The sequence below is a fragment of the Hakea prostrata genome, chromosome 3 (genome assembly GCF_041222555.1).
Source record: "Hakea prostrata isolate BN-2017 chromosome 3, UWA_Hpros_2, whole genome shotgun sequence".
Taxonomy (NCBI): domain Eukaryota; kingdom Viridiplantae; phylum Streptophyta; class Magnoliopsida; order Proteales; family Proteaceae; genus Hakea; species Hakea prostrata.
Window position 1 is genome coordinate 65,563,092 of NC_142602.1, and position 23,973 is coordinate 65,587,064.

Genomic DNA, 23,973 nt, shown 5'->3' on the forward strand with positions numbered 1-23,973 from the left:
TTGTTCTTGAATGTGGTGTATGATGCCCCCCAATCAAAAGATAGTTTGTTGAAAACCAAAAATTGCATTGATTGAGTTGAAAATGATTACATCGCGAACAAAATTGAAATCATCTTCAAGGATAAAACTTTTTGAGATGCCTAGCATTCCACGAACGATCCAATTCTTTACGGGAATCAATGTTCTTCAGCTTGTAAGCTCTCGAACCGACCGATTTCACAACCATATAAGGTCCTTCCCGGGAGGGTCCAACTTTCTTTGGTGACGCGGGTCGGAAGCTAGGGTGTTTCTCAACACCAAATCTCCGGCTAAGTACCGACGATTCTTCACTCGAGTATTATAATGAGACGCTATCCTTCTTTGATAATGTTGAGTTCGTGCTATTGCCTTTGCCCGAACTTCATCCAACAAATCAAGACTATCAAGCAGTCCTTGTTCATTTGCTTTTTCCTCGAACTCACGATCCCTTAACGTCCCTGCCATTATCTCCACTGGTGCCAATGCTTCGGATCCATATGCCAACCTGAATGGAGTTTCTCCTGTAGGTGTTCGAACCGTAGTTCTATAAGCCCACAGTACATTATATAGTTCTTCGACCCAAGAAGCTTTGTCAGCTTCGAGTCTTCTCTTTATTCCTTCCAGTAGCATTTGGTTAGTAACCTCTACCTGGCCATTTCTTTGGGGGTATGCCACTGAGGACATACGATGCTCGATCATATATGTTCCACAGAAATTGCTCAAATTGTGGATAGTCGAACCGAGTACCATGGTCGATGACAATTATCTTTGGAATCCCAAAGCGATATATGATTGATTCAAGCACAAATTTCTCCACTTTTTCTCAATAATTGTCGCCGAGTGCACTAGCTTCTACCCATTTTGTGAAGTAATCAATTGCTACTATCGAGATATTCTCGTCCGCCCGATGCCTTGGTGAATTTGCCCATGATATCAATTCCCCACATTGCCAAGGGAATGGGATTTAGAATTGAAGTCATAATCTCCGCCGAGCGCTTCGATCTTGTAGCATGAATTTGACAGTTACTACATCGACGAACGTAGTCCATAGCAGCTTCTTGGATCTTAGGCCAATATAACCCCAATCATAGAATTTCGTGGGCCAGGGCTCTGCCACCCAAGTGAGCGCCACAAATTCCTTCATGAACCTCAGCCAAAGCTGAGTTTGCTCCTTCGGGGCCTATACATCTCATAAGGGGTCCAGCATAAGATCTTTTATATAGTCTTCCATTCGAATGACAAATCTAGCTGATCTAATCTTGATCAACCTTGCTTCTCTTTGGATCCTCGGGTAACTTGTCATCCCTTAGATATTCAATTATTGGATCCATCCAGACAACGTTCGCTTCAATATAAGAAATTTCTTTCTCATGATAACTTGGAAAAGTTACCTCTTCAATATAGACCGAAGGGTCTAGATTCTTTTCCTTGGCATTGGCTAGTCGGGATAGCTCATCTGCCACTGAATTTTCATTCCTCGAAATCGAGATATCTTCAAATTCCGAAATTGGTTCCGAAATGCCTGCACTATCTCCCGATATTTTTGCAAGCGTGGTTCTTTAATGCCATACTCCCCCTGGACTTGGTTGACTATAAGCTAAGAGTCACTATAAATAGTAACATCTGCAATAGCTAATGCCTTTGACAACCGAAGTCCTGCTATTAGGGCCTCGTACTCCACTTCGTTATTACTCGCATCAAATGCGAATCTCAAAGCATATCGAATAATGAATCTGCCGGACTTTTTAATAGAATTCCAGCGCTGCTCCATCTTTATTACTCGAACCATCGACATATACCTCCCAAGTGGTTGGTATAATGGGATCTTCAATGGTGGGTTCCACTTGGTGCGATAGTTTCTACTACAAAGTCGGCTAATGCTTGAGCCTTGATTGCAGTCCTGGGCTTAAAGCTCACTTGGAACTCACTTAGCTCAACCGACCAGGATACCATCCTTCCGGACAAATCAGGTTTGTTAAGAACTTTACTAAGAGGAAAAGTTGTAAATACCTCAATTGGATGAGCTCTGAAAATATGGCCTTAGCTTCCTGGCGGCCATCATGAGAGCCGAGCACCGCTTCTCAATCTGCGAATATCTCGTCTCCGCATCCGGCAACACGTGGCTTACATAGTAAATCGGCCACTGTTTCTTATCTTTCTCCCGAACAAGTCTGCACCGACCGCGAAAAGGGATGTCGCTAGATATAGCTGTAATATTTCCCCTTCTCTGGTCCGGACAGGATCGGTGGTTGTCCAAGTGCATCTTTTAATTCCTCAAAAGCTTTCCGGCACTCTTCGATCCACTTTGCTTCCTTCTTGCCCTTCAGGTCTTTAAGTGCCTTGAAGAAAGGCAAACATTTTTCTCCGGACTTGGAGATAAATCGATTTAAGGCGACAACTCTCCTGTCAAACATTGTACATCCCGAACGGTTTTGGGAGCCTCCAAATCAATCGAGCTTGTATTTTGGCGGGGATTTGCCTCAATTCCCCTCTGTGATACCATGAAACCCAAGAATTTGCCCGAGGAGACTCCAAAAGCACATTTTTCGGGGTTCAACTTCATTTGATGTTTCCTTAGTACTGAGAAAACCTCAGTCAAATCTGCAATGTGATTTGCTTTTGTAAAGCTTTTCACGAGCATGTCGTCAACATATGCTTCAACGTTCTTTCCTATCAGCTCTTTGAAAATCTTGTTGACGGCCCTCTGATATGTTGCTCCTGCATTTTTCAGGCCAAAAGGCATGACCTTGTAATAATAGCTTTCACGATCAGTCATAAAAGCCGTATATTTCTCGTCTTCCTTATTCATAAGGATCTGATTATACCCCGAGTAGGCATCCATGAAACTTAAAGTTTCATACCCTGCAGTAGCATCTATCAAGAGGTCAATCCGAGGCAACGGGTAACAATCTTTTGGGCAAGCTTTGTTTAGATCCGTGTAGTCTGTACACATCCTCCACTTCCCATTCGCCTTTTTCACCATCACCACGTTGGCCAACCAAGTTGGGCACTCGATTGGTTCTATGAAACCAGAATTCTTAAGTTTTTCAACTTCATTCCGAACGGCTCCATACTTTTCAATAGAGAAATTTCTTCTTTTCGTATCACTTGGTTTCGCCTTAGGGTCTATCCGAGTTTGTGCTTTGCAATGGCCCGATCGATCCCAGGCATGTCCTCAGCAGACCACGCGAATACATCTTTATTCTGTTGAAGAAATAACTTCAATTAATCTTTAAACTCTTTCAGCTGTTCAGACCCGACATAAGTAATCTTTTTCGCATCCTCGGTACACAGCTGGATTTGCTCTAGTTTCTCCACTGGTTCGGGCCTTTGCATCTCTGTCTCTTCCCGATCATCTCGAACTTCTATGGGGAGGGCAGTAACCTTCTTCGGACCCTCCTTGTCTTTTAAATAGGCAACATAACACTGCCGAGAGATCTTCTCGTCGAGAGGAGACTTGACCGATTCCCATATCAGTCGGGAATTTTATCTTCAGGTGCTTTGTCGAAACAATAGCACCTATCTTGGATAAAGATGGTCGCCCAAGAATCATATTATAAGCTGGTAGTTCTCGAACCACCAGAAAGTTGATTCGGACAGTTGTTTCTTTGGGAAAACTTCCAATGGAAAGATCCAACTGAACCGATCCTTCCGCCACTGCAGATGACCCTGCAAAGCCATATAGGTGTGTTGATGAAGGTTTCATCAAATCTTGATCCACCTTCAATTTTTGATACACTTCGTAAGAAATTAGGTCAGCTGCAGACCCTGTATCAATCAATACTCTATGCACTTCCCGCCGTGCAATCTCTACCTTGATGACTATAGCATCATCGTGAGGTAAACAAACATCTCTCTCGTCTTCTTCGCTAAAGGTGATAGAATCTTCACCATTCAGCTTCTTCCGCTTCTGCGCCTCTCCGGCTCCAACAAATTTGGATTTGGTTTTTAAACTCCGGAATGATTCGGGCTCTGGACCCCCGAAGATGGTAAGGATCGGTGACCGAGTAGCGACTTCAATCACCTCCTTGCCTTTTTTGGACTTCGGGGCCTCCCTTGATCGTTCCGAATCGACCGAACGATTCCTTTTAGGGGCAGCCGCACGTGGCCCGCGTGGCTCCTCCCTTCTTCGCTAACAAACTGGACAGATGTCCACTGAGATATCAATCTCTCAATATTTGCCTTCAGATGACGACAGTCATTAGTGTAATGACCATAGTCCTTGTGGAATCGGCAATACTTTTCCCGATCCTGTTGCTCTCCGGGGTTTCAAAAGAATTTTAGGCGGCCACTTCAAAATATTTTTTCTTTTGAGAATATCGGCCCGAGGAGCATTCAATGGAGTGTACTCACTTCTGCTGGGGATCTTTGGCGCCAAGGTTGGGATCTTCCAACCCAATCACGAACATTCATCCTTGGCTTTCGCTTCGGCTCAGGGAGCCTTTTGTTCCTTATTGGAGACTTTATTATCTCCTTGGCGCGCATCTAGAATCTCCATGACTTCAGCCTATCGGCATCTCTGTACCAACTCAAGCATAAGTCGTGGGTATATCATGTAGTAATAACTCCAGGAGTTTCCGATTTGTGAGTCCCGTGAATAGAGTGGTTACGGCTACTGTTCATCCAAGTTTTCTATCTCCATCGTCACCTTGTTGAATCTTTTCAGAAACTCTCTGATCGATTCGTTCTTTCCCTGTCTGACAGTAAACAAGGTTTCTTCCGTTTTCTTGACCTGTATCCCACTCTGGAATCGCCCTATGAATTGGCGTGCCAATTCGTCAAAGTTTACGATCCTTCCAGAGGGGAGGTTAGAAAACCACTTTTGTGCCGCTCCGATTAGAGATGATCCGAAAACCCCGCATAAAATTTCATCGAATTACACGAAATCGCCATGGTGCTGTTGGTAATAGCCAATGTGAGCTATTGGATCTCCGGAGCCATCGAATGTTGAGAAGGTAGGCAAACGGAAGTTATGGGGAAACCGATATCCCGCGATTGGCTCAGCAAAAGGAGTCTTCCGAATGACTGAGTATATATCCTCAGTTATTCTTCCCTTAGCCAATTGCCCTAACTTCTCATTGATGTTGGCCAATTCTTGACCAATCTGGGTCGGGTGATCTTCAACAATACGATCACGACCTCGATTAACACGATCATCACGTGCTACTCGATCATCACGAACAGCTCGTCCTTCATGAACGTTTCTATCGTCACGAACTGCTCGATCATCACGAACGGTTCTTCTGACAGTGGGTGAGTGAGTTCTTACCCCAGAATCCAACCTTGTATTTGAATCAGTTGTACTCTCTTGCGGTCTATCGAACCGATCGCCTCGCCTTAGTTGATCATCAATCCTCCGAAGTCCTCGATCTCCTTCACGAAAATTCTGATCAACATTCCGGTCTTCACCATTCTTTGGTTACGTGGCAATGCACGTCTCCCCGAATCGTGTTGATCAGGTTCTTGTGGTAAAACCACTCGTCTGGTGAGCAAGCGGAGTGCTTGGCTCACCTCCAAGAGTTGAATCTTTACCTGATCCAATTGATCTTGGATTGTATTAGGAGGATTACGTCCTCCCTGGCCCTTATCCACTTCGATAGGATTTTGGCTTTCCTGGGGAATATCTGGATTATTCACCCCAGGTATCTGAACATCGGAATTGCGTTGTGCAGCGGCTGCTGCGGCTGCTGATCTAGTCACCACGGCTTTTTCAAGTCTTTCCCACAGACGGCGCCAAATGATGCGTCCAAAATCTGCTCGGCCCTTGGATCTCCATGTAATGTCCTGCAAAACAAAAGCGTCAGATGTGGCCCGACCGCTGGGGTCGGGAGTCCACCTCCGAAGGCTAAGTCGGTTGATGAACTTAATCACAAACGGCTCTGCTAGAAGCACGAGCTAATGAATGAAGAAACGGGAAAGGTGATCTAGATAGCGGGGACGCTAATAGTTGAGGTCTATCGATGTATGTATCCGAACCAGAGTCTCAGATAATATTCTCCTTGATCAATTGATCCGTCCCTCACCTTGTATAGTAGTGAGGTTTATATAGAGTGTACCTTCGAATCTCCTTCGTTGAATGCACTCGAGCCTTCTTTGGGTAGTCGTTGGATCTTATCAATAAGACCCGTTGAGCGATAGACTTCTACTAGTTTGGGCTAGTAGAGGACTCCTGAGATAACCGTTAGGTTATGCGATAGTTATCCCTTTGATGATGATTATCCGCAGCCGTCAGTTTGAGTCTGCTGTCATCAGGGTGATTACCCTAATCCATAAGTAAGATTAGGGCACGCTTGCGGCAGAATAATCTTTCTTCTTCAGCAAGCCATCTTCTGGATCCGGTTTGCTCGGGAGCGATTCGGTTTTCTCTGTCTCGACCGGGGTCGAGGGTCGGACCAGGTGTGAACCCGGTCTGATCATAAACTCTCCATATCAACTTCAAAATCAAAGTTTTTTTAATTTAATTTCTCCACCTTCTCTCCACTTTCCCTCTTCACGTGTCACTATTTTTATTTTTTTATTTTTTATTTTATTTTTTCTCCACACATTCTCTCTCTCTATTTCTCTCTTTTTTTTTTCATTTTTTTTTGGCCAACTCGGTTTATTAACCGGTGTTCGACCTGCGCGTCGCACACCTTGCTGTGGTGGGTGAGTCTCCCAGTGGGGATTTTTTGCATCCACAAGGATTTCTCTTTTTATTTCTAACGAATTTAGCTCTTTCTTTATTTGTTTTTCTTTTTCTATTTTACTATTATTATTATTATTATTATTATTATTAGTATTATTATGTATTATTACTTTATTTCCTTGTTTGTAAATTATTTTCCTTCTCCTAAAAATATTACCTCCCTCTTAGGTCTAGACACTTTATTTTTCTCTTTAGTTTATTTTTAGTCTTGCACTTTCTATTCTCTTTATCTTGCTCTAGGTTTTCTCTAGTTCTTTGATTATTTTGTGGGTTCTAGTTTTTTAGATTGAATATTTAGGAATATTAAAGTTGTGTAATTTATTTTATGCAAGTGTAATTCCTTTAGTTTTATCAATGCAATTTCAAGTTCAAGTTCAAGTTTTAAGTTTGAGGATTCGCTTTCTCTCTGGGTCTAGCAATTGCAGATCTAGATTATTCTAGATCTAGATCTAGTTGTTAGGGTTGGTTGAGATTCGAATCGTTTATTCAAGTTTTGTTTGGAAGATGCAAGTAAGTAAGATTCTTCAATAATCTTCTCTCCCCCTCCATTCCCCGCTTCTATCTACCCCCTCCATATTCTTAATTTAGGATTTAATTTCAGCATTTATTTATTGTTCTCCCTTTCCCCTGGGTCCTTGATCAAAGATGCCTAGTCATGCATCTCTTTGGTTAAGGTTCCTTTTGCTTTTATTGCTTTATTTATTGATTTGTTATTTACTTTCTGCACTTTTCTTTTCCTTTTTCTCTTTAATATTCTTTCCCCTGATCGGTGGACTGTAAGCTACGGCAAATGGTCCATGGTCAAAGTCATTATTATTATACTCCCCTTCCCTCGATCCAGAGCTGACACTTGGATCACTTCCATTTTCCTTTTATTTTTATTGTTCGCATTTTTTTTTCTTGTCTTTTATTTATGCATTGGTTGTGTTTGCTTTATTTTTCGTTTCAATTCGATTGCATTAGATGTATGCATTAGGATCGTTGGTTTAGTTTAATTAATTAGTTAACAAAATTGAATCATTCCACTCTCGCATTACTATTAAGAAGTTGAATTATAGGTGGCATATCTCCCCGAGATCGACCCGTTAGCTACACGATACTATACGCTTGTGGTTATTTTATTTAGCAAACAGTTGTTTGCCTCGATCGCCCCAGGTGACCCACCCAACTTTGGGAAAAAGGATATTTTTGGAAAAGTGATTTTTGAAGCCTTATTTAATGATTTTCCGTTATAAAATGTGTCATTATGTTCTAAAGGCCGTTTGAGAAGGTTAGAGCTCCTCAAGAGAACCCTCCCTAAGGTGAAGTCGTGAAGGAAAGGTGTGAAGATCATCCATCAAGGTTTTCGAACACCATTTCGCTTTCTTAAAGGTTAGTACTCATCATCTTCATTCTAGTTCTCTTCTTTTGATGGATTTCTCCTACTACCAAGACCTAGATGAAGGTTTTTACTTGCTGTAATAGGAGACCGATTTGAGAATCAAATCACTTCTTGGTTGGAGAATGGCGCTTGTTGATTGAGGAACCATGGGAAATCAGCTAAGGCTGAATTAGATCCACCTCATGACATGGTGAATGCAGCAAGAGATTTGGCTAATTTGGTGAAATATCAAGTTTGGGCTTGGCCTGATGTCGTTATAGGTCATTCGATGGGAGGAAAAGTTGCTTTACAATTTGCTCAAAGCTGTGCTAATGAAGATTTTGGTGAATAGTCCTTTGCCCTGACAATTATGGGTCTTGGACTCTGTACCCGGTGAAGTTAGCCCTACAGCAAGCGACTGAGAAGTGGAGAAGGTTTTGCAAACCCTTCAGCAGTTACCTTCATCTTTCCCTTCATGGAAGTGGGTAGTTGATTACATGATCAAGCAAGGATTTTCCGGAAAGAGGTAGAAGATGGGTGAAGGGATTCTCCCTTCACCCACCTAAGGGTTGGGTTGGACCATCTTAAATAAAAGTAAGGGCATTTGGGTAAATTTCATAATTCATGTTAATAGTAAAGTTAAATGTGGGTAACTTTTAACTTACTTGTGGGTGCCATGTAATATATGAGGCAATAGTGGGTGGTCAAGAGTTATGCTTCAAATATAGTGGGTGCCGTGTAATTTGCTCTAAAAACTATCATAATAATATAATTGAGGTATACATAAGTTGACCCGAATGAACTCATATTAAAAAAAAAAAAAAAAAAAAATTCAAATGCCACCTAAATCAGCACGTGCAAATACATGGAAAGAACATGATATCAAATTTTTTATAAGCAAGGATCCTCATAAAACATGACACCCCACACCAACTTTTCTTTAATAATTTCTCCAACCCCAAGTAAAGTAGATGGATAGTTGGATACATTATCATGATCATTTATAATTTATTTTTCCTTTTTCTTTATTAGAACCAATCATCATTTCTATTATAAGTACCCAAAATTATACTTGGCCTCTAATTAGAAGTCATGAAGCTCCTATCCAAAAATCAGGTTAATCGAATGCTGGATGACTATCTGATAAATGACTTGATAGAAACTAGACAGAGCACACTCAAAAAGGGGATTCTTCCTTTTTCTTTCTTTGAATAGGATTCTTTCTCTCTACTATGTATCCTAGATACATAGACCACTTGTGTCCCAGAAACCCAACATCCATAAGTAATACTGGTAATGGGTCGTGCGACCGGTGATATACTTGCACTCGTGAGCCCCAAACTAGAAACATTCCTAGAAGGCTAAAATGATAGCATCACTCAAAGAAACACATTAAATAAGCATAAATATATCACAGTGTCTTAGGTTTATTCAAACTCGTTAGACAAAAGGTATCTCGATCCCTCTGAGTGATCACCTTCTTGTTCTTAAAATGTTCGCTACTGTAACTAATACAGCTGTGGCGCCATCAAACACTCTTAAGGTGCAGTTGAATCAAACCTTTCATTTTGCCCCGAACCATCACTATACTTGGGATTGACTCCTTTCCCAGTAATGCCCCTTTAGGTCAAATCAATTATGACCATAGATCACCCTAAAGTAGCCACATCAACCCGTCATTTCGTGACATTGTCAAAAGTCACTAAGGACAACAATGGACCATAAAGTCCAGGACTCATAAAATGAAAGGAGCAAGGATCCATCCTCTCATTTCCATCTTATATTTGGTTATGTAGATGACTGGTGGGTGTTATACAGATCTAGTGCACCAAATCTTAAGGACATAGCAATTAAGGTTCTCTCACAGACTTGCTCATCCTCTGGTTGTGAGAAGAATTGTACCACCTTCTTAGTCATCCATAGTAAGGTACGGAATAGGTTGGGGTGTAAGAGGCTTGAGGACTTAGTGTATGTGTATTAAAATATGAGGCTAAGAATAGGGCACTTACAAGATGATATGGATGGCGAAACTCAGGAACCTATTGAATTGAATGATATATTCCACGAGCCCCCTCCCCCCCCCGAGGATGAGGATGATGATGTCATATATCATTGGGTTAGGGATTAGGGTGGCCCAATGTTGGATGGGTCAGGAGGGTAGTTGGATCCTACTATTGTTGCTGCCACGAGCCCAAATGTTGTGGTTGAGCATATATCTTATGATGAGGGTCAAGTTGCTATACCTGCAGCAGCAGCAGGACCAAGCATACCATTTGTGGAGCCACCTGATCAACTTGATACAACTAAGGTGAGGTCAAGTAGTGGGAGTTTAGATGATGCCAATGATATTATCCCTCCAAGTCAGCCTTTGAGTCATGGAGGTAGTCAGGCTGGTGGAGTTGCTGGTGGAAGTTAGGCTAGTTAGCAAAGGGAGTCACCTCCTCCAGGTTTGAGTCATCCAACATATGCGATGTAGGATACGAGCCCTAATTCCCATGCCGTCCAGACTTATACTAGGAGTAGGAAGACTAGATCGAACTCGGACAAAGAATGATTATGCAAAAATGCAGAATCTTGTATTGAACATAGGGAACATGAGCATAGATCATAGTCACAGTGGTTCACAACAGCAGAGTTGGCAATCATAAGAGTTCCTATACGGGGATCATGCCACCAGGTTAGATTGCATTGGGTACTCTTCTTATGGAGGTCATGCTATTCCTCAAGACCTTGCACTTGGAGAGTATGCATATGGGAGTGAAGGTGAACTATTGATTGAATGGTTTAGAAACCCCTACCCATATATTTAGTAGTAGCATGAACAACAAAAGCAACAATGCCTCTTTCATCCACCCATGATTGATGGTTACCCCAGAGTGCTATTCCTACAGTATTTTGACATAAAGACATATCGAAACCATATAAACCGATATGTAACATACTATAGTGATCAGAGTTGACTTGGGAGTTGTATGTGGCCATTGTTCATAATCCGTTGATGGAGAATGTTGAGCAATACCAACTAGTAAACTAGTCATTAGGTTTCAATATTCAAACTTTAGACTTTTATATGTGCAATTGTGTTACTTGTGTACAACTAATTTAGTACTTTAAGTCCTTACCATTGATTTTAATTGAATATATGTTGTGTCTGTCCATGCAAGTGCACGAAGTCGCCCAAGTAATAAAGAGGTAAGAGGGATATCATTCCCACGAGGATAAAAAAAAGTAGAAATTATGTACTAGCTTTAAGAACACCTATAATTATCTAGATAAACGAATTATGAAAGATTAACTAAATTATTGATTAAATTAATAAAACATGAACGAAATAACCAAATTGCTAACACAAATCAAAATTAATGGATGAAATGACTAGGGATTTGATTTCACCAAACATGATATAGATTATTGATTAACTCTCCCTTTCTCATATAACCAATTTAATCTCCCACTTGTTGACGAGATTCCCTAAGTTAGATTGCCTTATCTGTTATGCCTAAGGATCCCTAACATATTAAACCCCCCTACTAGTTACGCTAGAGGAATTTAATATATTGCATTAAACACAAGAAACTCATAAACAAGTTGAACAAACCATCTAACTTGTTACGCTTTAAATGTAATTTGTCATTCTTCAATCCTAGGTCTAATATGCATTCCTTATTGTTACATGGTTGAAAACACACCACGAGATTCATAAAGGTTGATCAGACATTCAGACATTAAGAACAAAATTGAAAAAAACAAGAGGGATAATTGAATTATATGAAAGGGGAATAAAATCAATAACTATCTCATATAAGGATCCATTTAACCCTAGCAAAAGAAACTTAAAACATTGCAAAAGAAGAAGAAGAAGAAGAAGAAGAAGAAGAAGAAGAAGAAGAAGAAAAAGAAATAGTTAAGGGAATCATCACTCTAGGGTTGAAGAAGAGACTTCTAACAACTCCAAAATTCATCCCAAAGCAGCTCCAACTCTCCAAATTCGTCCTCTGCAATCCCCTAAAGGCCAAAAACATTTTTTCTATTATTGGAGTATTCCCCTTTTATAGAGTGATTTTCTAGATTATATGGGATATGATTCCTGACAGTTTGAAACAAATTTAGAGTTCCTAATCTAACTCAACCAGGAAATTCAATTCTCTAGGTGGTGTATAAATCACATTGATTTCAAGTGCTCAAATGCACAATCCTACTATTGATTTAAAGATCAAGAAGTCACGAAGCTCTTGTCCAAAAATCAGGTCGATCGGATGCCGAATGACTCTAGGATAAATGACTTGATAGAAACTAGACAGAGCACACTCAAAAACGGGATTCTTCCTTTTTCTTTCTTTGAATAGGATTATTTTCCTCTTTTTTCCTTCTTTTATCAACCTTCAAACTCTAGTAATTGCCTCAAGCAAATCTTTGTTGTTGAAGGAGTCCAAGTACTAAGATGATTCACTACAAATATAGATAAATCTGAATCAGTTTTTACTAGGATAAATATAAAGTCACCAACGGGGGTTGGTCCAAGTGGTAAGCAGCTTGGTCCGCTTAAGCAAGGTTCCGGTATCAAAACTTTGTGGATGCAAAAAATCCCCGCTGGGAGACTCACCCACCACAGCCAGGTGTGCGACCTGGGTCGAACACCGGATTAGTCAAGGCAAAGCCTTGGAAATCGGAGTTGGCAACCCAAATTAAATAAATTAATATATATAAAATCAAAAAATCAAAATTACTTAAATTTGGGGAGAGTGCATCTTATGCTCATTTACGTGTGGTGTTATGGCCAATTGATACAAAATCAGTGTGAATACATGTAAATCTATCCAATTAATTATTCAAAATAATATGCATAAACAAACTTATCAATATGTGATGTGGCTTTATATTTGTATTTGTAGGTATGGAAGACAATGATGTTGTGTGGCAACACAGTGTCCCTGCAGATCCACGAGGCCAGAGATCACATACAACTAATGCAGAAGAGCCCTCAATGGAGGAAAACGCCAATTCAAGCAACATTTGGCTGGTGGTTATTGTTATACACTCATGTGTCATGTTGTCCCTACTCCTAGGAAAGAATATATGGTAGCCCACCTAATGGAGATGGAATGCCAAAATGTAGCTGCTGGTGTACATCGTGGTTGTGGACCTTGTGGTCAAGGTGTTGCTGAAGCTAGTGGTGGAGCTGATGCTGGAGAACCTGGAGTTGGTGGTGGAGCTAAGGATCTTGATTGAATTTTTATGATTTGATCCCATTCCATGATTGTCTTGTACTCTTGTAAACTTATGACTTATGAATTATGATTTATGACTTACTACAACTTCTAAAGTTGAAAAATTTTGAAAGCATTTAAGCTCTTTGATGTATTTGATAGTTGATACACTAGCTCTTTATTTATATGCCTTAAATCTTCTACATTACATCTTGGGCCACCGGGTTGATGCCAAGAAAACCCCACATCTCAGCCGACATCTCACAATCTCAATCGAAATCTCGAGTTTTTCAGGGTGGCAAGATTTTCCTCGAGAGCAAGATCTTCTACCATGGGCGTGACAATTTAAGCATGGCATAAGATTGTCGAACAATTTGACACATAAAAGTTTAGATTTGTTCTCGATGAAGAAGGGAACTATTTGAAACATTACAATAGTTAGGTTTCACCCGTTCCTTAGATTCAATGACTATTCTAAGCTTGTTTCTCGTCATTCTAGTTGACCCAATGATTATTGATAGTTCTTTTCAGAACTTTTTGAATCTTGGATTCTTTGGCTGTTGGGAGTCTATGGTTTACATCTAGTCTATAGGGGCATGCTGGAGATAAGCATGGACTCCCATATGTGATAACAACCAATTCAGCTAGGGTTACTGAACTTCCCACATGTGATGATAGAGTTGGACTGAACTAAGGTTTCGAAGAGAGAGTTGCATACTCAGTCAAGTTTGACTAGGGTTTCCAAGAGAGAGTTGGACACTCAACCAAGTTCAACTAAAGTTTCCAAGAGAAGGTTGGACTCCTACAGCAACCCAAATACTTGTAACCCTAATCTAATTACTTGTCATTACTCTATAAAAGAATCTTATTCAAATGCATCTAACCACAATACGAATCATGTTAGGTATCAGTTAGCTTTTATAGAAAGCATGTATACCACAATAAGAGTAATTAACCAAAAATGGACTACAGTGGACGTAGGTGTCATTGACCATCCAACTTCTCTAAACCCTAGGTACACATGTCTCTCGTGCTTGTTGTGCCATTTCATCTATAGTTGAAATAAAATTGTGATGTTGGGGAGGGGGAGCGCATTAACATTGGAATATTTTGTATCTTGTAATAATAACCAGAAGTGGTAGACAGGGAAACTCATTTTTCCCTCCTTGCTATGCATTTTATAAATAACTTTATTTTAGGTTAATGAAATGAGAGTATGAGGTTAAAGTTCAAAGACCTTAGAGAATACAAAATGAACATTTTTATACCAAAAAATCCACCTTCTTTCACAACAAATAGAAAGCATAGAATGGACACAAAAAGTAATTCAAGCTCAATGCTCAGATAAAGTGAAGCATTAAAAATTAGTTTTTTGGGGAAATTTTTGGATATTATTTTCCTCTTATGCCCTCCTACCTTTACATAACCTTTCATTGGAATAGAATATCAGCACCTTTCCCTTTTTCTTTTTTTTGGGTGTGGTATATCCCCCCTTCTTCTGAGTTTTTTTTTTTTGGATAATTTTTTGCCTCTCCTGAGTTTGATTTTATTACTAATAAAACCCTATTCTTTACAAAATTACTATTGCCCCCTTCCTTATAACTGTGTTAAGTTGCCGTTAAATTTGAATATGTAATGTCTAATTTGCCCTTCATTAAAATTAAGAAATCAAAAGCCGATGCTATCTCATTTATATAAATTAGATTAAATGTCAATTTTACCCTAAACTTCATTTATTTTTAATTAATATGGGCAAAATCCAAATCTATTTTGGTTTCCTGCCTTCACTTAGCTTCATTTATTTTGAATTAAAGAAATGGCCAAATTCAATTTGGTTTCCCACCTTCACTAAACTTCATTTATTTTGAAAATATTTTAGGAGATATTCAGTTTCCAATTTGAGTTGAATTCGATTTTCCTTCTTCTTTGGTTTCTATTTGAGTTTTATTCAATCATTCTTTCTTTATTTAGTAGTTTTATTTTTATTTATTATTATTATTATTATTATTATTATTATTATTATTATTATTATTATTATTATTATTATTATTATTATTATTATTATTATTATTATTATTTTAGAATAAAACAGATTATAACAGTTTAAGGGTACTAATGTAACTTGACAAAAGGGTAAATAAACAAAGAGATAAGTATAAGGGTATTTTGAGGTTTTTGAGAAAATATAAAGATGCCACATCATTAGTAAACTAATAGAACTTAACGGTAAGGGGCAATAGTAGTTGTAGACAAAGTTAAAAGTTGGATTAGTAATTTTGAAAAGCGGGATGGAATAAAATCAAAAAAGGCGGGGGGGCAAAAGTAATTATCCCTTTTTTTATTATTTTTTGTTTTCGCCGGCGAGCTTATATTGGGGAGGGAATATTTTTAATATAGGTGCCGCGGGATGAGTGTTGGACCTAAGACCCCCAGGGGAGTTTGGGTTCCTTTGATGAGTTATATGAGTTGTTTATTAATATATTTCAATCACCATTAATCAAGTCGGATAAGATTCTACTTGTTGAGATTTACCCAATAATCAGTTTTGTTTTTCTAATAACGAATGAATAATCAATACTTACAATTTGATAAACACAAAACTAAGTGCTGCTATTTCCTTTTGGTTATGCACATCATTGATAAAAAAAAGACTGCACTACCCTCGCTCCTTATTACAAGGGCAAATAACATGGAAAACATAAATTTATTACAAACAACGATGAAAATGGTACAAGAAGCGAAGACCAAAGGAAAATAAAACAAAGCTTACTTAGAGTACTTAATGAAAGCAACATGAGTGTTATTTGAGACCTTAGCGAGAGTTCCAAGCTCTGGAGCCAACAAGCACTTTGAGGATTCTTCCCTGTAAAAGAAGCCCAAGCATCCACAATCCTTGTTACATTTGTCCCTGCACTCACCCACCTTCATTGGTCCATCTCCCTCTGTGTACCCGTTCATGAAGTGCTCCACACCCACAACTTTGTAATAATCAATAACCTTTGTGGACCCAGTACTCCTACCTTTGTTGCAAGTAGGCAACACAGGTGAAGCACAACTACTCTTGCTCCAACCCAGCATGCCCTTTTGAGTTGGGCAAGCCACACATTGATCATCTTCACAAACTCCCAATGACCCACATCTCGTAGGCAGCTTGCATTCACTCTCCCTCCCTTCCCTATCAAAGAGGGTATATGTGATCTCCCATGCCCCCAATCAACTTTGTCGTTGTAGGTGTAGATCTTTAAGTTACCGTCATATCCCACTCTCAGCATAGAAAGAGTCGCGTTGTACTTTGGCCGGGCTAGAACAGAAGACCCAGAAGAGACGTTGTTGAGCTCCTTGTCGAGCGTCAAATCAAAAGCATAGCCTTCGTCCGTATCAGGTGCACAATTGAATAGCAAACGCGTCAACGTTGCACCCTCTTCGCCTCCATTATAATAAAGCAGTGGCTTGGCAGAATTCTTGCTCTTCATATACATGGCCCATCTCTTCTTCTCCAGAACAAAACTGAAAGCACCTTCAGAGCCATCGACGTAGGAGAGACGACTAACAAGCTTGTTAGGTCCCCCAGAACGAAGTGATTGACCCACCAAAAGTGTATCAGTTGGGTGATCAAAACTCTGCCACACAAACCTTCCCTTCTTATCATATAACACCAAGTTGCCACTGGAGAACAACCTTAGCCCAACGACACCCTTATTGGCGGTGCCAGTTTGCCACGCGACACTTCCGTCGGCATCAGCGAGAACGAGATTGCCGTCGGTGCCAAAGGTTAGAGTGGCATTTTCTTTGACTGGGTTTCCACGGTTGGCATCCCAAACCCAACGCATGATTGACTCAGAATGACGATTGCCCATTCGAAGGCCAAGAGTGAAGGCATTGGGTGTGGTGTTATAGAAGCAGAGAGCGAAAGGAAATGTTTGGAGATCTGTAACACGGTAATTTGCATCGTACTCAACAATGTATTCGCCAAATTCACCTTCGTTTATGAATTTGAAGGTGTTGGAAGCAGGCACAGCGGCTAGAGCTGTTAAGGGTAAGATGGTAATGAGGAGAAAGAAGCTGAAGAACCCTATCGCAAGTGGAGTAAAAGAAGACATTTTGCTGGTGCTTGAAATCTGGAGAAGGAAAGCGTCTATTTATATATGCAGGAAGGTTCATGGTCTATGGACCTGAAATTTTTTAAAACAAATTCTGAGAATGGGATATGGTTTGACGACCAGTCAAGGCTGGATGGCTTTCGTAATGAGAAATAAAGAATCGGAAACGCTGGCACAGGACTCATGGCACGTGTGGTTCTCTTGGTGGCTGTTTTGGCACTTTGTGTATGCAACTTGTAAATAAGGGACATAGACGACATAGTTTATTTGGCTTCCAATTAATGTTTTCTTTTCTAAAATATTTGCAAAAGGGAGGCAGCCAAACTGGACTCAAAGAGGAAAGGAATTCAATGATGAAAAATCACATGATGGGCTGTCTTTTTTTGGTAAGAACATGATGGGCTGTCGGTGAACTTCATTTCATAACAAACGCACGCCCTTGGGGCGGGCCCGCGGGGTTCGCCGGCGGGGCGCTCCTTTTGGTCTGCCGTTTGGTTCCGGTCGCGTTGTGGGGCTGGGGTGGTCGCGGGCCGTCCTGGGTGGCTGTTGGGGCCGGTGAAGCTTCCATTTAATCGTTGGGGCAGACAAGAGGAACTTCATTTAACAATAATCCATTGTTTATTTCTTTCTTTTGGATTGGAACCTTTAATTGTCCGGATTAGAATCATTGCCCCCCTCCTCTCCTCTTTGCCCTCTGTTCGGGCCATTCTAGTCAGGGCATGTTCTATCAATCACGGACAATAAATAGATCATCATTATGGGAATTCCGGTCGTTCTCTGGATGAAGGACGCATATCCATTAGTCACATCCAAATGTTCAGATTAAATTATTTTAATTTTCTTTTTATCTTCTAAATCTTATCTCAACCTTTGGATATGACTGATATATATATGTCCTTAATCTAGAAGGAAATGAGTAGTCTATTTCTTTGTCAAAAATAGGTATGATAAAATTCTATAAAATTATACAATTTGAGATATAAGTAAGAATGTCATAGTTATAATTTTGTTTTAGAAAAGAAAACGAAGTTACTTTGGAGTTAAATAGGATCATTATTAAAGGCGATATCAATTTGATGATTAGGAAGTTCTCCCGCATGACCTATGTTATTTTTAGAAAGAATAAAGGAGATTATATTATATTATACTCTATAGAGAAATTAATAATTTATATATTGAAAGATCGGGTTTTGTCTCAATGATAACCGGTCACTACTTTCTACTCAACAACTCAATAAGAGATGGAGGTTCCCAAAGTTGATTGAGGAGAATGGAACCGTATGTAGATCTATCTATTGGAGTTTACCCAGGGTAGAGATTAGGGGCAGAACTAGGATTCAACATTTGGGGGGGGGGGCGAAGAATGAAAGTCCAGATAACCTTCCCATTGGGGAAGCACTAATGTGTTTTTGCCACACATTGTGTGGCCCTTATAAGACCCATTGGGGGTCCCACCTATGAATTATTTTATATTAAGGAATAGGCCCATGTATATTTTGTGGGGCCCACACATATTTAAAAAAAAATTTTTTATTGATAATGATATTTCTTCCGACAAAATATAAGTAAATTAAAGTGTCAACACAAAAAAAATATTATACATGACTTCAACCCTAAAAATTTAGATGCAAACCAAAATTTTCTTTGGTAAGAGATGTAAACCAAAATATTCTTTGGTAAGAGATGCAAACCAATTTTTTTTCTTAGGTAAGAGATACAAACCAATGGTAGTTAGTTACCTTACTAACTATAAGCATTTTATTACTATCAACAACCAAGTTATACATTGCTGGAGCGGTGTTCTAGATGGAGCCGATTTACCTTTGGCTATTGTCAAAGGGCTGAAGGAGGGAATAGAGAAGGCAAGACAATACAATATTCACATCGAATCGATTTGGACTAATTGGGATCAACTTGCAGATTTTTTACCACGTCCCCAAAAACCATGGCCACTGGAGTTAGTTCATGATCTCTTGATATTGGGACCACTTCTCAAAGGGATATCGATTATCAAGATAAAGCCAATATATTTGTTGGAAATGGCACAAGAACTTGCCAATGAAGCTTTAGGAAGACAAAGTGATAGAATATGGATTGATAGGTCTTTGAAAAAAAAAAACTATAAGCATTTTATTCACAGTATAAAATCAAATAACAAAAATTGCAAAATAAATAAAGAAACAAAGAATATAAAATCAAATATAAATTAAAAACGATAAATAAATTGAAGCTCTTTTTTGTATCAATTATAATTCTCAATTATGAGAATTTCTCATTATTTTAAATTGTTTGGCATCTATTATTAGCTTTGTTTTTATTTAAAAAAATAGAAAAGCCTCCAAAATCCATAATAGACTTTTTGTCTATTATGGATTATGGTGAGAATTTCATTCTCTTCATTTATGCAAAAGTTTACTTAAAATTTTATAGTTAAAATGAGGGTAAAATAGTCAATACACATTCTTTTATTAAAAACTATACATATTTTTTTTTCTTTCTTTCTTTTCTCTTTTCTCATTTGCTTATTATCATTTTCTAACAATTTTTTATTTTGACATATCAAACTTATTTTTCATTATTGACCAAAAATGAATTCTTGTACTTATTCTTTTAAATAGACATAATAGAGAATGAGAATTGATATAAAAAAGAGCCTAAGAAATGTTATAAATAACATTGACTGTGGATGTTCATCACCTCCAAATAGATAATATTTTCAATTGAAGATCTCAACCACTTCAACATGTAATCTTAGTGATTCACATTCTCATCTTAATTGAAGATCACAATCATCTTAACGCACAATATTGGCAGTCAATATTTCCATTCTATGCACATTCTATCTTGAAAGGCAATCTATCATTCCATATCAAAAACATCTTATTGTGTGTAAGAATCATATATTGTATTTCTTTGTAGACTTTGATATTTCCATATCAAAGAAATGTTACTTCTACTATAAATATGTAATGTACTTAACTCAATGGATAGTTTTGATTGATCTCGTTCTAGTTTTCTTATTTGTCTATAATATATTTTCTTTATTTTATAACACGTTATCAGCATGACTCCGCTCAAAGTATTGCGTTTTGAAAAGATAGACGACATACTATATATCATTATGTTTTCTCTTAAAAAATGAAAAGGATGATCGACCTCCCCGAGCGTTTATGTAAACAATGGAGTTTGTCATATCCATATTGTAATATAAGTGCATCATGATTAAGGTATTTGATTTATTAAATTTAAGAATCAAACAAATTATAAGGTTGCCTTAACAATTGTGGTTTGTCATTAATCAATCTCAACATAATGGTTTTATTTATTGTATATAGTAGTTGCTAATTTTGCACCACAAATATTGTTGGATGCTTTTGAAATTGCAATATTTGAAACTGTAAATGAATACAGTTCTACAGATGCATATGAAGTTGTGCACATGAAGTTACAAGATTTGATATGAAATGAATCGGCGGGAGGGCACATGAAGTTACAAGATTTGAATATGTAAATGAATACAGTTCTGCAAATGCATATGAAGTTGCAAGATTTGAAATTATGGTTGAAAAAATATTATTGATGAGGACTTATTGGAAAGAAAAACCTTTTTCAATTTTACGAGATATGGGTGTTTATGTTTTTGGATAACAACCTTTTCTAGATTAGAATATGGGCTTTTATCAAGTCCATTTCTAATAAATAGACCATCCATTTCTTTCTAGACGAAGAACACGTATCCATCAATCACATCCAAAAGTTCAAATTAAATTATTTTAATTTTCTTTTTATCTTTTAAATCTTATCCCAACCTTTGGATATGACTGATAGACATATGTCATTAATCTAGAAGGAAATGAATAGTCTATTTCTTTGTCAGAAATGGGTCTAATAAAATTGTATAAGAATATGCAATTTGAGATAGAAATAAGAATGTCATAATTATAGTTTTGTTTTAGGAAAAAAAGTGAAGTTACTTTGGAGTTAAATAGGATCATTATTAAAGGCGATATCAATCTGATGATTAGGAAGATTTTCGCACATGACCTATGTTCTTCTTTAGAAAGAATAAAGGAGATTATATTATATTATACTTTATAGAGAAATTAATAATTTATATTCTAAAAAACCAACTTTTGTCTCAGTGATAACTAGTCACTACTTTCTACTCAACAACTTAATAAGAGATGGAGGTTCCCGAAGTTGACTGAGGAGAATGGAACCATACGTAGATCTATCTATTGGAGTTTACCCAGGCCAGAGATCAGGGGTTGAACTAGGATTCAACATTGGGGGGGGCGAAGAATGAAAGTCCAGATAACCTACCCATTGGGGAAGCACTAAGCCTTTTTTGGCACACATATGTGGGCTCTTATAAGACCCAATAAGGTTCCCAACTATGATTATTTTATTATATTAAGAAATAACTCACATATATTTTTCCGACAAAATATATGTAAATTAAAGCCAAAAAAAAAAAAGCACATGCTTCAACTCTAAAAATTTAGTTGCAAACTAAAATTTTCTTTGGTAAGAGATGAAAACCAAAATTTTCTTTGGTAGGAGATAGAAACCAATTTTTTTTTTTTATTATATAAGTAGGAGATGCAAACCAATGATAGTTAGTTACTTTATTAACTATAGACATTTTATTCATTCAAATAACAAAAATTGCGGAAGAAAAGAAACAAAGAATATAAAATCAAATAAAAAGAATAACAAAAAAATGAGAAAAAAAAATAGATAAATAAATTGAGAAAGAGAAGGAGTACCTAATTGTGGAGAATATGTTTTTCCAAATTTTCCTTAACCAAGCTTATAGAAAGGGAAGAGAATAAATAGGAAGAAAAGAGGAGAGAGGAGATAGGAGAGAATAAATAGGGATAGAGGAGTTAGTTTCTAATTAGGAATGACATTTTGAATACCTAATAAGATTTTATTTTCAAAATTTTCCTTTAACCCACGTTTAGGGGTGTCAATTTGTATCCCGAACCGTTCAAACCGAACCGCACTGGCCCGTTATAACTTGAACCAACCCGAACCAAACCTTATAAGGGGTTGTGTTTGGGTTGAGGGTGGCAGAGCCTGCACCAACCCAAACCCAAACCGCAACCCGTTATAACCCTTTTGCAACCCGTTATATAGTTTAACATTAAATATTGTTTGAATCATCATATTACCACTAGGTAGTTGGTATAGACTATCAGAAAAATTGAGCATGAATTCAAAGATCAAATAGTCATTCTACTACTTGTAAGAGACAATTAGAAGGATTAAGTATAAATGTTCAATTGAATGTACAAAGTTTGTTTAAATTAAGTAAATATTTATCAAGAATGAGAATGTTGATTAAGTATGATTATATTTATCGATAGGTATTTTTTTTGCATATCAACTAAATACCAACCCAAAAAAAGAGACGGATTTCATAGAAGGGAAAAAAAATCAACATTCTCACAAAACAAAACCCAATTTCAAGACAATCAATCATAGCACATGTTAGAATTTATAAGGGTTTTTGGTTGAAGATTTGTTTAAGGACTATCTGGTGGAGCCTAAGAAATGAGCTTGCAGTTTCTATGTTACGACTTATTATTTGAGTTCTTGATTTCTATAAGGTGGGTGGGATTTCTACAACATGGATGACTTTTCATTTCTTAATGAAAATTGATCAATGGCAATTTTGTTTTCCATAGAATTTTGGCTCTTGTGGTAGGATGCTCGACTATTTATTTTTATTCTTTTTCTTGCATACCATAAATTATTAGCCCAAACCGTTAGTCAACCCGAGTATAGACCATTAGCCCAAACCCAAATCGCAAACCAAACCGAAACCGTTATTTTGTTAACGGGGCCGTGTTTGGGCTGAGTGTTTTTGAGCCTGAAACTGCTCCAAATCGCATCGTTGACATCCCTACCCACGTTTATAGAAAGAGAAGAGAATAAATATGAAGAAAAGACGAGCGAGAAGATTGGGGAGAATAAATAGGGATTGAGGAGTTAGTTTTTAATTAGGGATGACATTTATACCCAATATTTTTCCTTTAAAAATTGTTCTCAATATTGAGTGGGGCCAAATAATGATATTTCACATGTGGGAAGAGAGAAAAAAATTAGAAAATTAATATAAAAACTGAAAAATTAAGGGAATTATATAATTTTTTTAAATCCAGGGGGGGGGGGCATTGTGGTTCCGCCCCTACCAGAGATGAAGAAGGTTCATTATTCATCTACTAAATTATGTCCATCGATTCCTGGGGATTTGCAACTCAGGAAATGCATTGAGAAGCATGGCCAATGCAACCGGCATCTTGTTCCTTCCAGAGGATTTGTAGCTTAGGTTGAAGATAGATGAAGGAACAAATCTTTACCCAATATTATAAAAATTAATTCTACTAAGTAATTACTAGATTAGTGCTTCATTCCAAACTTTGTTATGACAACTTGTCTACTTGAAAGGACTTAGTTTGAGTTGGAATAGTTGCTTATCCATGTGCAAGTCTTTGTTGTATTTTCAAAAGAAATTTCACATTTGATGGTGTGTTTACAACAGAATAATGCTGAGAGAATTTTGCACATTCAAAAATATGCAAATTGAACTCAAAT

The 23,973-nt window shown here is 37.9% G+C and overlaps 1 pseudogene; it reads right to left on the minus strand.

Annotated features, from left to right (window-relative positions):
• Positions 1-15,941: 15,941 nt before the first annotated feature.
• LOC149022786 (epidermis-specific secreted glycoprotein EP1 pseudogene) lies at positions 15,942-17,370 on the minus strand (annotated as a pseudogene).
• Between the last annotated feature and the right edge of the window lie 6,603 nt (positions 17,371-23,973).